Here is a 12,381-nt window from a genome sequence, read left to right on the forward strand (position 1 = left end):
ATCTCATGTTTCCGAGGCACTCAAAGTTAAGTTGCAGATACTGGTGTGCATTCCCTTCAATACTTCATATCCTTAACCAAGAGTTCAGGGTTTGCTTACATTTTTCCCCTTGGGCAATAAATGCAAAGAAATTAACAAATCTTAACATTTACGGAGTTTTTGCTAATGCGTTCACCTTTATAGCTCAAAGCTCCATCAAGAAACAGAAAATTATCTTAGTCTCAGAAAGGACATAATATTGGGTCGCCTGGGTGGCTCAGATGGTCAAGCACCTGCCTTTGGTGTAGGTCATGATCCCAGATTCCTGGGATTGAGCCCCGCATTGGCCTCCCTGCTCAGTGGGGAGCCTGTTTCTCCCTCTCCCATTTGTGCATGCACACTCTTTCTGTCAATTAAATAAGATCTCAAAAAAGAAGTACTCCTTTGTGTACTTTCAGTACATGTGGCATTTTTGAGATTCATCCATGTTGTTGATGATTACAATAATATGTTCCTTTATTTATGCTGAACAGTATTACATTGTATGAATATACTATCGTCTGTTTATCCCTTTCCTGTCCAGGCACCCAGGCTGTTACCAGTTTTTGGCAATTATGAGAAATCTTCCATAAACATATGTGTATAGGCCTTTTGGGGGACCTTTTTCATTTCTCTTGTGAAAATACATAAAATTGAAAGTGCTGAGTCACAGGGTAGGCAGCTTTTCAAAAGAGGTACCAATGGCCTCATAAATAAACTCTAATCATTTCCTATTGATGGACATAAATGATTCTTTTTGGAGTTATAAGTTTGTTACAGCAAACCTCTTTTTATATGCGTATTTTTGCTTTCTTGAGCAAGCGAACCTGTAGGGAAATTTCTGTCACTGGGTTGCCTGCGTCAGGATTGGGCTCTACTTTAAATTATGGCCTGCTCCCCTGGCCCCCTGCCTTTGGTTTTTCCCTTCCTTCTCCTAATGTCCTCCATGCCATTCCTTACTAGCCTGGTGATGGGGCACATACTGCACAGAGCACTGGGTGTTTTACGCAAACAATGAATCATGGAACACTACATCAAAAACTAATGACGTACTATATGGTGACTAACATAACATAATAAAAATGAATAAATAAATAAAAACTTATGGTCTGCTGGGAAGTTGCTCCAAGGCCTTGCAACTCAATATGGTCGTTGGATCAGCAGCATCATTACCTGGGAGTTTATTAGAAATGCACACTCTTAAGCCCCGCTCCAGACATAATGAATCAGAATTCTGCATTTTAACAGGATTCTCAGGTAATTCCTATGCCCTCTCTAAGGCAATAAAATTGGAGGTAGGAGAGCTTTATTTTAACTCAAAACATTTAATTAGTTCTCTAGTAACTTTTCCTGGAAATTGTAAACTTTCCAATGGTTGAGGCTGGTTCCCATAGAAAGGCAAAACAATTGGCTCATGATCAAATTTTATGATGAACCAAGAAGCATAAAACTGTAGATGCTCAGAATGGGATGAGACCTTCACATTGATTTATTTTAGTGATTCTCTGTGTTCCTGCCGAAGCCTATTCCAAGAGAGTCCCATGGCCGGGCTGAGGGCTGAGTGGGCAGGGCTCTCTACCACCATCGAGTCATTTTTTAAAAATTCCATTCATGTACCTATTTTATATGTATTTAAATTATAAAAACTATTAATATACATGAAAATTTCCTTTCTACATTTCTAACAATATTCATCTTAAAAATGTCACTTTTTAGTTTGAAGAATGAAAAACCTACAGAAGAGTTGACAGTCTTAATTTATACCATGACATTTTAAAATGACCATTTACATCCATTAATAAAATGAACATATAGTTTTTGTGTACATTTATAAATTAGCATTTCTCTACCTCTCTCATTCCACACATGTGCACACGCACGTGCACACACACACACACACTCAGCCACACACATGTTAAACACATGATTGTGTTTTGTTGTTGTTGAACTACTTGAAAGTGAATGGCAGATAACTTGCCATTTAACCCTTGTATACCTAAGCTTGGGTCTCCTAAGAACTACCATTTTCTTATAAGCTCCAACAATAGAATTACCTCAAATTTCACATTGTTACTACATATTCATAATTCTCTAGTTGACCCAGCAATGTCTTTTGTATCTGTGTTTCCCCCAGATCTAAATAAGACTTACAATTATATTTATTCATTCACTGTTATTGCTGTGTAACATGTTATCACAAAACTGAGTGGTTTAGCCCAAAATTTATGATTTCACAATGTCTTGGGATCAGGCAATTTGGGCATGGCTAAGCTGGATCTTTTGGCTCAGGGGCTTGTACATGCCATAGTCAAGTTTTCACGTGGGGCTCTAATGATCCTAGGGCTCAGGTCATTCGAGTGGTTGTTGGCAGGATTCAGCTCCCTGGCTAGAGGCTGTCTGTGGTTGGCAAAATTCTAAAGGGTCCCCAGTGGGTCACATCCTTGTGCGATCTCTCCCGTTTAATACAGGTGGAATCTGTGATTGGCCTCTAGCCAATTCAATATGGCAAACATGATGAGATAGCCATGCCCTCCTTTGGGTTTTGGTACCTAAGACTATCTTAGCCGATAGGATCCAGGCTTTGAAGAAGTAAGCTGCAAATGTAGAGGGCCACCTCCCAAAGAACTGCACAGCCATCTTAGGAACTAAGAGTGGGGACCTCGTTTCTACAAGTGCAAGAAACTGAATTTTGCCAATACCCACCTGAACTTGGAAGAGGACCCTGAACTTCAGAAAGGAATACAGCCTGGCTGAATCCTGGGGGACGGTCTTGGGAGACCCTAAACTGGGGATCCCACCAAGCCATGCATGGACTTCTGATCTACAGAGACTGTGAAATCTTAAATGTGTGCCTTTTAATTTTTTTTAATTTTTTTAAAAGATTTTATTTATTTATCTGACAGAAATCACAAGTAGGCAGAGAGGCAGGCAGAGAGAGAGAGGAGGAAGCAGGCTCCCTGCCGAGCAGAGAGCCCGATGCAGGGCTCAATCCCAGGACCCCGGGATCATGACCTAAACCGAAGGCAGAGGCTTCAACCCACTGAGCCATCCAGGCACCCCAATTGTGTGCCTTTTTAAAGTCACAAAGTTTGTGGTAGTTCTTTGCCCGGGGATAGGAAACTATTACACTGCCTTAAGTTCCTTGCCATGTGGGCCTCTCCATCGGGATCATGCTATGATCATGGCAGCCTGCTTCTTCAGAGCAGGAAGAGAGAGGAGCCAGACAGCAGCAAGAAGACCCCATCATTCGCAGCCTCATCTTGAGAGTGACAGCCCATCACTTTTGCTGTACTCTGTTCATCAGGGGCAAGCCTCCAAGTCCAACCTCCCTTACACACTTGAATGCACACACAGGCGGCATCTTGAGCTCCAGACACACACTGAGTAGATTACAGGAAGGTGTGACGAGGACGAGGGAAGGTCCCTGGGAGTCATTTCAGAAGCTCTTACCACCACTGTCCCTTCTCTTCCCTGTCCTTCATTCCAGAATGTTTCTGAACCTTCCTTTCACCTGGAACTTTAATAACTAAGTCTGTTGTCTTATGTATTTCTTCTGAATGTATTCTTTCCTCATGACAAATTAAAAAATATTTTTCATAAGAACAGTAATTGGCAATGTTGTATATCTTAACATATGTTACCACAGTCAAAGGCATAAATGTTATAGATTTGAAGGCCACTTAGACACATTGTTTTTCTCTTTGTCTATTTAGGTCTTCTGTCCATTTTCCTATCAAGTTAGGTTTTTCTCTCTCTCTCCCTCAAGAGTTTCTTAGATTACTAGAGACTAAGCTGCTAACTATGATAGATCCCACAGATTATTTTCTCCTGACATGTTATTTGCTTTTTACTCTTATAATTTTTGCTATTCAACAATTCTTATTTTTATGGAGTTAAGTTTAATAATATTTTCTTTCATTGCATCTGAATTTTCCCCACAGCCAGATTATGAAGGAATTCACCAGGTTTTCTTCTAATATTTATATGGTTATATTATCCTGGTGTAGACCTCTAATACATTTGAAATGTATCTTGGTATATTTGTGAGAGATGGTTCTCTCTCCCCGATGGCTATCCATTGATTAAAAACAGCTTTTTTTCTTTTCCTAGTGATTTGAGATGGTAGAGGTCTGTATCTATCTTGATCTGTTCTGGAATTTTTTTTAAAAATAAGCCCCCCCACCTTTTTAAAAGATTTTGTTTGTTTATTTCACAAAGGAAGACACAGTGAGAGAGGGAGTACAAGCAGGGGGAGTGGGAGAGGGAGAAGCAGGCTTCCCACCAAGCAGGGAGCCCGATGCAGGGCTCAATCCCAGGACTCTGAGATTATGACTGAGCCAAAGGTAGATGCTTAACGACTGAGCCACCCAGCTGCCCCATGTTCTGGATTTTATTCTGTACCATTGTGTTACTACTAATTCAGGTACTTGAAACATATTCTTTTGATTATAGTTGTTTAATAATGTGTTTTCATATCTGAGAGGGTTAATCCCCATCTTTTCCCCAAGTTTTTAAAAATTTTATACGATCATTAAAGCTAAATTCAGCCTGTGTGGCTCCAGAAACAAACTTGTTGGTTTAAAATTGGGATCACATTTGCATTTATAAAATGAAGTTGGAGAATTGCCATCCAAAGTTTGTGAATTTGGCTAATCTTATCCTATAATGGGATATGTCTTTGCATTTGTTCAAGTTTACTTTTGTGTTTTTCAAAAACGTATTAAAATTCTCCTCCTCCAAGTTTCTTGCATTTATTTTAAGGTAGTTTCTAAGAATTTTATGCACCTAGTACTATCATAAAAGGGGTTTTCTCTCCCTTATTTTTTTTCCAAAATGTTTTTACCAAGATAAAATATGCATAAAGTTTGCTTTTATCTTAACCATTTTTAAGTGTACAGATTAGAGGTATTAAATATACTCCTGATGTTGAACAACCATTACCATCATCCATCTCCCTAGCTCTTGAAAATGGAAAATCTGTATGCACTTAACAATAACTTTTCATTTCTCCCTCTCCCCAACCCCTGCCAACTGCCATTTAACCTTCCATCTCTCTGATTTTGGCTATCCTAAGTAGCTCATAAAAGTGGAATCATACAATATTTGTCTTTTTGTGACTGGCTTATTTCACATAATGTCCTCAGGGTTCATCTATGTTGTAGAATACATGAGAATTTTCTTCCTTTTTAAGGCTGAATGATATTCCATTGTATGCACATGCCAATTTCACGTATCCATTAGTGGACACTTGAGTTGCTGCCATATTTTTACTATTGTGAACAATGTGACTATGACCATGGTGTGTAAGTATTTCTTCAAGACCCTGTTTTCAGTTCTTTTGGGTATATACCCAGAAGGATGATTGCTGGATCATATGCCAGTTCCTTTTTTTTTTTTTTTTTAACTATTTAAGGAACTGATAACACTGTTTTTCATTGAGACTCTACCATCTTATAGTCCCACCAGCAGTGCACAAAAGTTCCAGTTTCCCCCCATCCTCATGGACACTTTTGCCATTTTCTGTTTTTCTTTGATGGTAGCAAACTTAATAGGTGTGAAGTGGAATTCCGTTATAGTTTTGATCTGCATTTCCCTAATGATTGTGATGGTATCATGCTACTTTGCTGAATTCATTTGTTAGCTATAATTGTGTGTGTGTGTGTGTGTGTGTGTGTGTAATGTCTAGAGTTGTCTATATGTAAGATCATATTGTCTGTGAGCAGACAAAATTTTACTTCTTTCTTTCCTCTTTCGATTCTTTCTGTATCTTTTTTTGAAATTTTTATTTATTTATTTTTTATTTCTTTTCAGTGTTCCAGAATTCATTGTTTATGCACCACACCCAGTGCTCCATGCAATACATGCCCTCCATAATACCCACCACCAGGCTTACCCAACCTCCCACCCCCCTCCAAAACCCTGTTTGTTTCTCAGAGTCCACAGTCTCTTATGGTTCACCTCCCCCTTCTGATTTCTCCCAACTCCCTTCTCCTCTCCATCTCCCCATGTCCTCCATGTTATTCCTCATGCTCCACAAATAAGTGAAACCATACGACAATTGACTCTCTCTGCTTGACTTATTTCACTCAGCATAATCTCTTCCAGTCCTGTCCATGTTGATACAAAATTTGGGTATTCATCCTTTTTGATGGAGGCATAATCTTGCCTAATTTGTTCTTACTAGAACTTGCCGTACAATGTTAAATAGAAGTGGCAAAAATAGGCATCTTTGTCTTTCTCCTAATACTAGAGGAAAAGCTTTCAGTCTTTCACCATTGAATATGAAGTTTGCTGTGTTTTTCATAAACAGTTTTTATTATGTTGAGATAGTTTCTTTTTACTTCTAGTTTTTTTTAGTGTTTTTATCCTAAAGGCTGTTGAATTTTGTCAAATGTTTTTTTCTGCATCAGTTGAGAGGATCATGTAGGTTTTTTCTTTATTTTGTTGATGTGGTGTATTACATTAATCAAGTTTCATATATTGAAACACCCTTGCATTCTAGGAACAAATCACATTGGTCATGGTGTATAATCCTTTTAATATGCTGCTGAATTTGGTTTGCTACTCTTTTGTTGAGGTTTGCATTAGTGTTCATAAGGGATGTTGGTCTGTAGCTTTTTGTGGTGTCTTTTTCTGGTTTAGTATCAGAGAAATGCTGGCCTCAAAGAATGTATTTAGGAAACCTTTTTCCTTTTCAATTTTTTGGAGAAGTTTGAGAAGGACTGGAATTAGTTCTTCTTTAAATATTTGGTAAAATTCACCAGTGAAGCCATCAGGTCCAGGGCTTTTCCCCACAGGAGATTATTTATTGCTTATTCAATCTCTTTACTGGTAATAAGTCTATTCAGATTTTCTATTCCTTGGTAATTTAGTCTTGCTAGGTTTTATGTTTCTAGAAATATGTCCATTTCTAGGTTATCCAATTTGTTGGCATACAGTTGTTCAGAATACTCATATTCTTTGTATTATAGAATCATTGTCCCCACTTTTGTTTGTGATTTTAGTATTTCGAGTATTACCTTTTATTTCCTTTAGTCCATCTAGGTAAATATTTGTCAATTTTAAAAATCTTTTCAGACAACTAACTTTTGGTTTTATTATTTCTGTGTTTTTCTCTAGTTTCTATTTTGTTTATTTCTGCTCCATTCTCTATTATTTCCTTCCTTTTGCTAGTTTTGGGTTTAGTTTATTCATCTTTTTCTAGTTCCTTAAACTGTAAAGTTAGGTTAATTTGAGATCTTTGTTTTTTAATGTTAGCAACTACAGCTATAAATTTCCCTCTTCAAATGCTTTCATTGTGTCTCATAAGTTTTGATATCTTGTGTTTCCATTTTCATTCATCTCCAAGTATTTTTCTAATTTCCCTTGTGATTTCTTTTTTGTCCCATTGGTTGCTAAAGAGTGCCTTTTTTAATTTCCACAAGTTTGTAAATTTCTCCATTTTATTTCTGTGATTAATTTTTAACTTCATCCCACTGTGATTGGAGAAGGTAATTTGTATGATATCTAACTTTTAGAATTGAGACTTAATTTGTAGCCTAGCATATGATCTATCCTGGAGAATGTTTCCTGAGCAGTTGGAAAGAATGTGTATGCTATTATTCTGTACAGTGTACTGTATATGCCTGCTGGAGCTACTTGGTTCGATATGTTAAGTCCTCTACTTCCTTATCTTCTGTCTGGTTGTTTTAACTATATTGAGAGTGGGGCATTGAAGTGGGGCATTGAAGTCCAACTGTAATTTTAGAATGGTTTCTCCCTTCAATTTTGTCAGTTTTTGTATCATATATTTTGAAGGTTGGTCATTAAGTATGTAAAATCTTATAGTTCTATCATCTTGCTGTGTTGAACTTTTTATTCTTGTCTCTTTTAAACTTGTTAGTAAAGTCTATTTTGTCTGATATTAGTTCAGTTAGTTACTATTTGCATGAAATGTCTTTTTTCATCCTTTTGCTTTCAATTGAGTTGTGTCTTTAGATCTAAAGTGAGTCTCTTGAATTTGAGAAACAGGCACAGGATCATAGGGGAAGGGAGGGGAATATGAAACAACATGAATCCAGAGAAGGAGACAAACCATAAGAGACACTTAATCTCGGGAAACAAACAAGGTTACTGGGGGGTGGGGGGGAGGGATAAGGTGGTTAGGGTTATGGACATTGGGGAATTTATATGCTATGGTGAGTGCTGTGAACTGTGTAAGACTGATGATTCCCAGACCCGTACCCCTGTAGCAAATAATATATATTAATAAAAAATTAATAAAAATGGAAAACAGAATGAAAAGTTACAACCTAATTCAAACTTTGCAATAAAAATTAAAGAAAAATTAAAAAAAATAAAGTGAGTCTCTTGTAGACAACATATAGTTGGATATTGTGTTTGTATTCACTCTGCCAGTCTCTCTTTCTCTGCAAGTTTAATCCATCTACAATTGAAGTAACTAATGATAAAGAGGGGTTTACTTCTCTCATTTTGCTATTTGTTTTCTGTAAGCTTTGTAGTTTTTTTGTCCCTATATTGCTGCATTAGTGCTGACTTTTGTGGTTAATTATCTGTAGTAAAATTTTCTCTTTTGTTTTTTTGGGTATATGTTTTATAGCTATTTTCATTGTGATTATCATGTAGATTACATTTAACATCCTCAAGTTATAACACTCTAATTTGAATTTATACCGGTTTAACTTCAATAACATAGAAAGTCTGTGCTCCTGTACATCTCCATCTCCATCCCTTTTGGTTATTGATGTCACAAAATTATTTCTTTATGTATGTGTGCTTCCCAAACATAAATGAATAGATCTTTTAAATGCATTAGTCTCTTAAATTATGCAGAGAACAAAATTTGGAGTTACAAACCATTAGTACGATAATATTAGCTTTTAGACTAATTGTTTCTTTAGAATGTATTAGTCTCTTAAATCATATAGAAAACAAAAAATGTAGTTACATGCAATTATTATAATACTGCCTATTGTTATTGCCTATGTATTTGCCTTTTTTGAAATCTTTATTTCCTCAGACAGCTTCATGTTATCTCTAGAGTTCTTTTATTCAACCCCACAGGGCTCCTTTAAGCATATCTTGCAGGACAGGTGAAGTTGTTACAAAGTCCCTCAACTTTTATTTTTCTGGAAATTTCTCATTTTCTCCCTGACATTAGAAAATGAGTTCTGTGAGATAGGATGCTTGGTTGACAGTTTTCTTTTTTTAGTAGTTTTAGTAGTTTGGGTCTATTGCCCTTTAGTCTCCAAATTTCCTAAAGAGCAATCTGATAATATTATTGAGACTACCTTGCATATCATGAGTCAGTTTTCTCTTCTGTTTTTAAGATTCCCTTTGTCTTTTGATAGTTTGATTATAATGTGTCTCAGTGTGAGTCTCTTTGAGTTCATTGAGCTTCTTGGATATTTGTGTCTATGCCTTTGATCAAATATGGGAATTTTTCAGCTAGTATTTCTTGAAATATTCTCTCTGCCCCATTTTCTGTGTTTCCTTCTGGAACTCCCACAGTACATACGTTGGTGCACTTAATGGCATGCCACAGGTACCTTAGACTCTGTTCGCTTTTCTTAAATCTCTTTTCTTTCTGTTCCTCAGCTTCAATAATTTCAGTTGTCCTATCTTCAAGTTTTCTGTCCTTCTTCTGACTATTCAAATTTGCCTTTGAATATCTCTAGTGAATTTTTCATTTCAATTATTGTACCTTTCAGCTCCAAGATCTCTTTTTGGTTTCTTCTTAGATTTTCTATCTCTTTGTTGATGTTTTCATTTTGTTCACACATTATTTTCTTGACTTTGTCCACATCTATCTTTAGTTCTTTGAGCATATTTCAGACAGTATTTTTTTTCTTTTGTGAGTGATGATTGATTGATTGATTGATTTTTATTAACATACAATGTGTTATTTGTTTCAAGGGTGCAGGTCTGTGATTCACCAGTCTTTCACAATTCACAGCACTCACCATAGCACATAACCTCCCCAATTTCCATCAAGCAGCCACCCTATCCCTCACACCCCCCTCCACTCCAGCAACCCTCAGTTTGTTTCCTGCAATTAAGAGTCTCTTATGGTTTGTCTACCTCTCTGGTTTTGTCTTGTTTCATTTTTCCCTCCCTTCCCATATGATCCTCTGTCTTGTTTCTCAAATTCCTCATATCAGTGAGGTCATATGATAGTTGTCTTCCTCTGATTGATTTATCTTGCTTAACAAAGTACCTTCTAGTTCCATCCATGTCAGTTTTTTAAAAGTCTTTATTTAGTATATTTTTTTTCAAGAACAATTTCTGTCTATAATTTTGTCCTTTAAATGGAGAATTTCTGTTTCTTTGTATGTCTTGTGATTTTTTTGTTGAAGCTGGACTTTTGAATTTATAACATGGTAACTCTGAAATCGGAGCCTCCCCCTTCCCCAGGGTTTTCTGTTCTGTGTTACTGTTTCATTTGTTGTTTGTTGTTGTCGATATTGTGGATTGTTGTAGGGTGTTTCTGTGCCAGGATTAGCCTGAGGTATAAACTTAAGGTCTTTTCTGATCTTTTCTGAGTTTTCCCCTGGACATGTGCAGTCACTTTCTGGTTCTCCCCATATATGCAGTTGTTTTGAATGTCTTAGTCTTTAAAGTCTAGCTTCCAAAAGGAGGGGAAAACTTAAATGAATGGGGGTGTTGGGGAAAGAGCACTAGCTCCTTAAATTCCCTGGAAGTCTATTTCAGCTAGAGGGAGAGGTCCTTGCAACCACAGAGGAAGTGCAAAATGAACGGATGTTTGCCTCTTGGTCTGTACTTCTGTGGTCAGAAGCAGCAACAAGTAACTAGAGAACAGATTTCAAATATTTGGAGGACAAAGTCCTTTATGCCTACCTGGCTCATGCAAGTTATGTGTAAGCTGCTAATAACTGAAATTACCAGAAGTTTGGCATAATTTATAGTCTAAGCCTTCCTCTGGAAGTTGCAATCCTTCAGTAGACTCCAGAGGTCCCAGTCACATCAGACAGATTCTGCATCTGCAGTTGTCTAAGTGAAGACAGGGACTCCTGTCCCTTCCTATTCTGACATCTTCCCTTATTTCATCTAACTGCACATCATTTGCAAATATAAAGCTATTGATCTTTTCATGACAATTTCATATCCTACTATGTTACTATACTATCTTATTGCTTATGTTAAATTTATCTTTAAGTCTTTGGTCTTTCCATTTGTACTATCGTATTATGTCATCTGTGAATTGAAGTAATTATACTTCTTACCCATTTCTTATACTTTTCATTACTTTCTTTTATCAATTGTCTTGACTCAAACCTCTAAATTAATAGTATTGGAGACATTGGGCATTCCTGACTTCCTCTTGATTTTATTGTGAATGCCTCTAATATTTCCACATTAAATAAGTTCGTGGTTAATGACAGAGCTGTGTGTGTCTATGTGGTTTTATGCTCTGATGTGTATTATTACATTAAGGAAGTATATATCAATTCCTATTCTACTTGAATGATTATTTTGAGATTCAGTATCTAGTCAGTTTATATTCTTTTCCTTCTTAGCTCTATTAATATGGCAATTTACATTACTGAATTAACAAATATTACAATAATCTTCATTCTTGGAAGATTTTTGTAACGAGTATTGAATTTTCTTGCTAGTACTTTGTTTTATTTTTGTATAAGTGAAATTAGATTGTGATAGTTGTAGTGCCCTTATGATGTAATGATCAGGTTTAGGTATCAACATTACTTGATTTAAATTTAAAAAGTGGAAGTTTTCATTTCTTTTCTTCTGGAATGATTTATGTGACAATGAGATTATCTGGATGTAGAAGTTCTGATAAAATTCCCCTGTGAAAACATCTGAGTTTGTTTTATTCTTTAAAAATGGTATATATTAGTTTCAGATATACAATATAAATACCCCAATATTTGCATACATTATAAAAGTGATGAGCACAGTAAGTCTACTTACAATCTATTGCCATAAAATTGACTAGGTTTTTAGTCTATCGCCCAATTCTTTCTCTAACAGCCACCAATCTCTTTATCTGAGTTTTGTTTTGTTTGAGAGGACAAAAATCCCTCAGAAGGAGTATCTCAGATACTTCCTAGCCCTGGACATAAGCCCTGTTGATTTCTAAAGCCATGTGTTCTGGGGACCTCATTTTGCTAGTTCATATTCCAAGGGTTGGGGTAATTGATGTAGGACACAAATAAACCCCCGGCCACTTAGGATGAGGCTCTGAGTCTCTGAGATTCCTCCCTATTGTGTGTTGGTGCATTGGGGGTAGAGTTTTTGGTGGGACTATGTCTCTGCTTCTCCTACCCATCTTGATGTGGCTATTTTAACCCATGTTCCTAGGGAGCTGTTCAGCTAGTTTTT

Source organism: Martes martes (genome assembly GCF_963455335.1).
Source record: "Martes martes genome assembly, chromosome: 5".
Taxonomy (NCBI): domain Eukaryota; kingdom Metazoa; phylum Chordata; class Mammalia; order Carnivora; family Mustelidae; genus Martes; species Martes martes.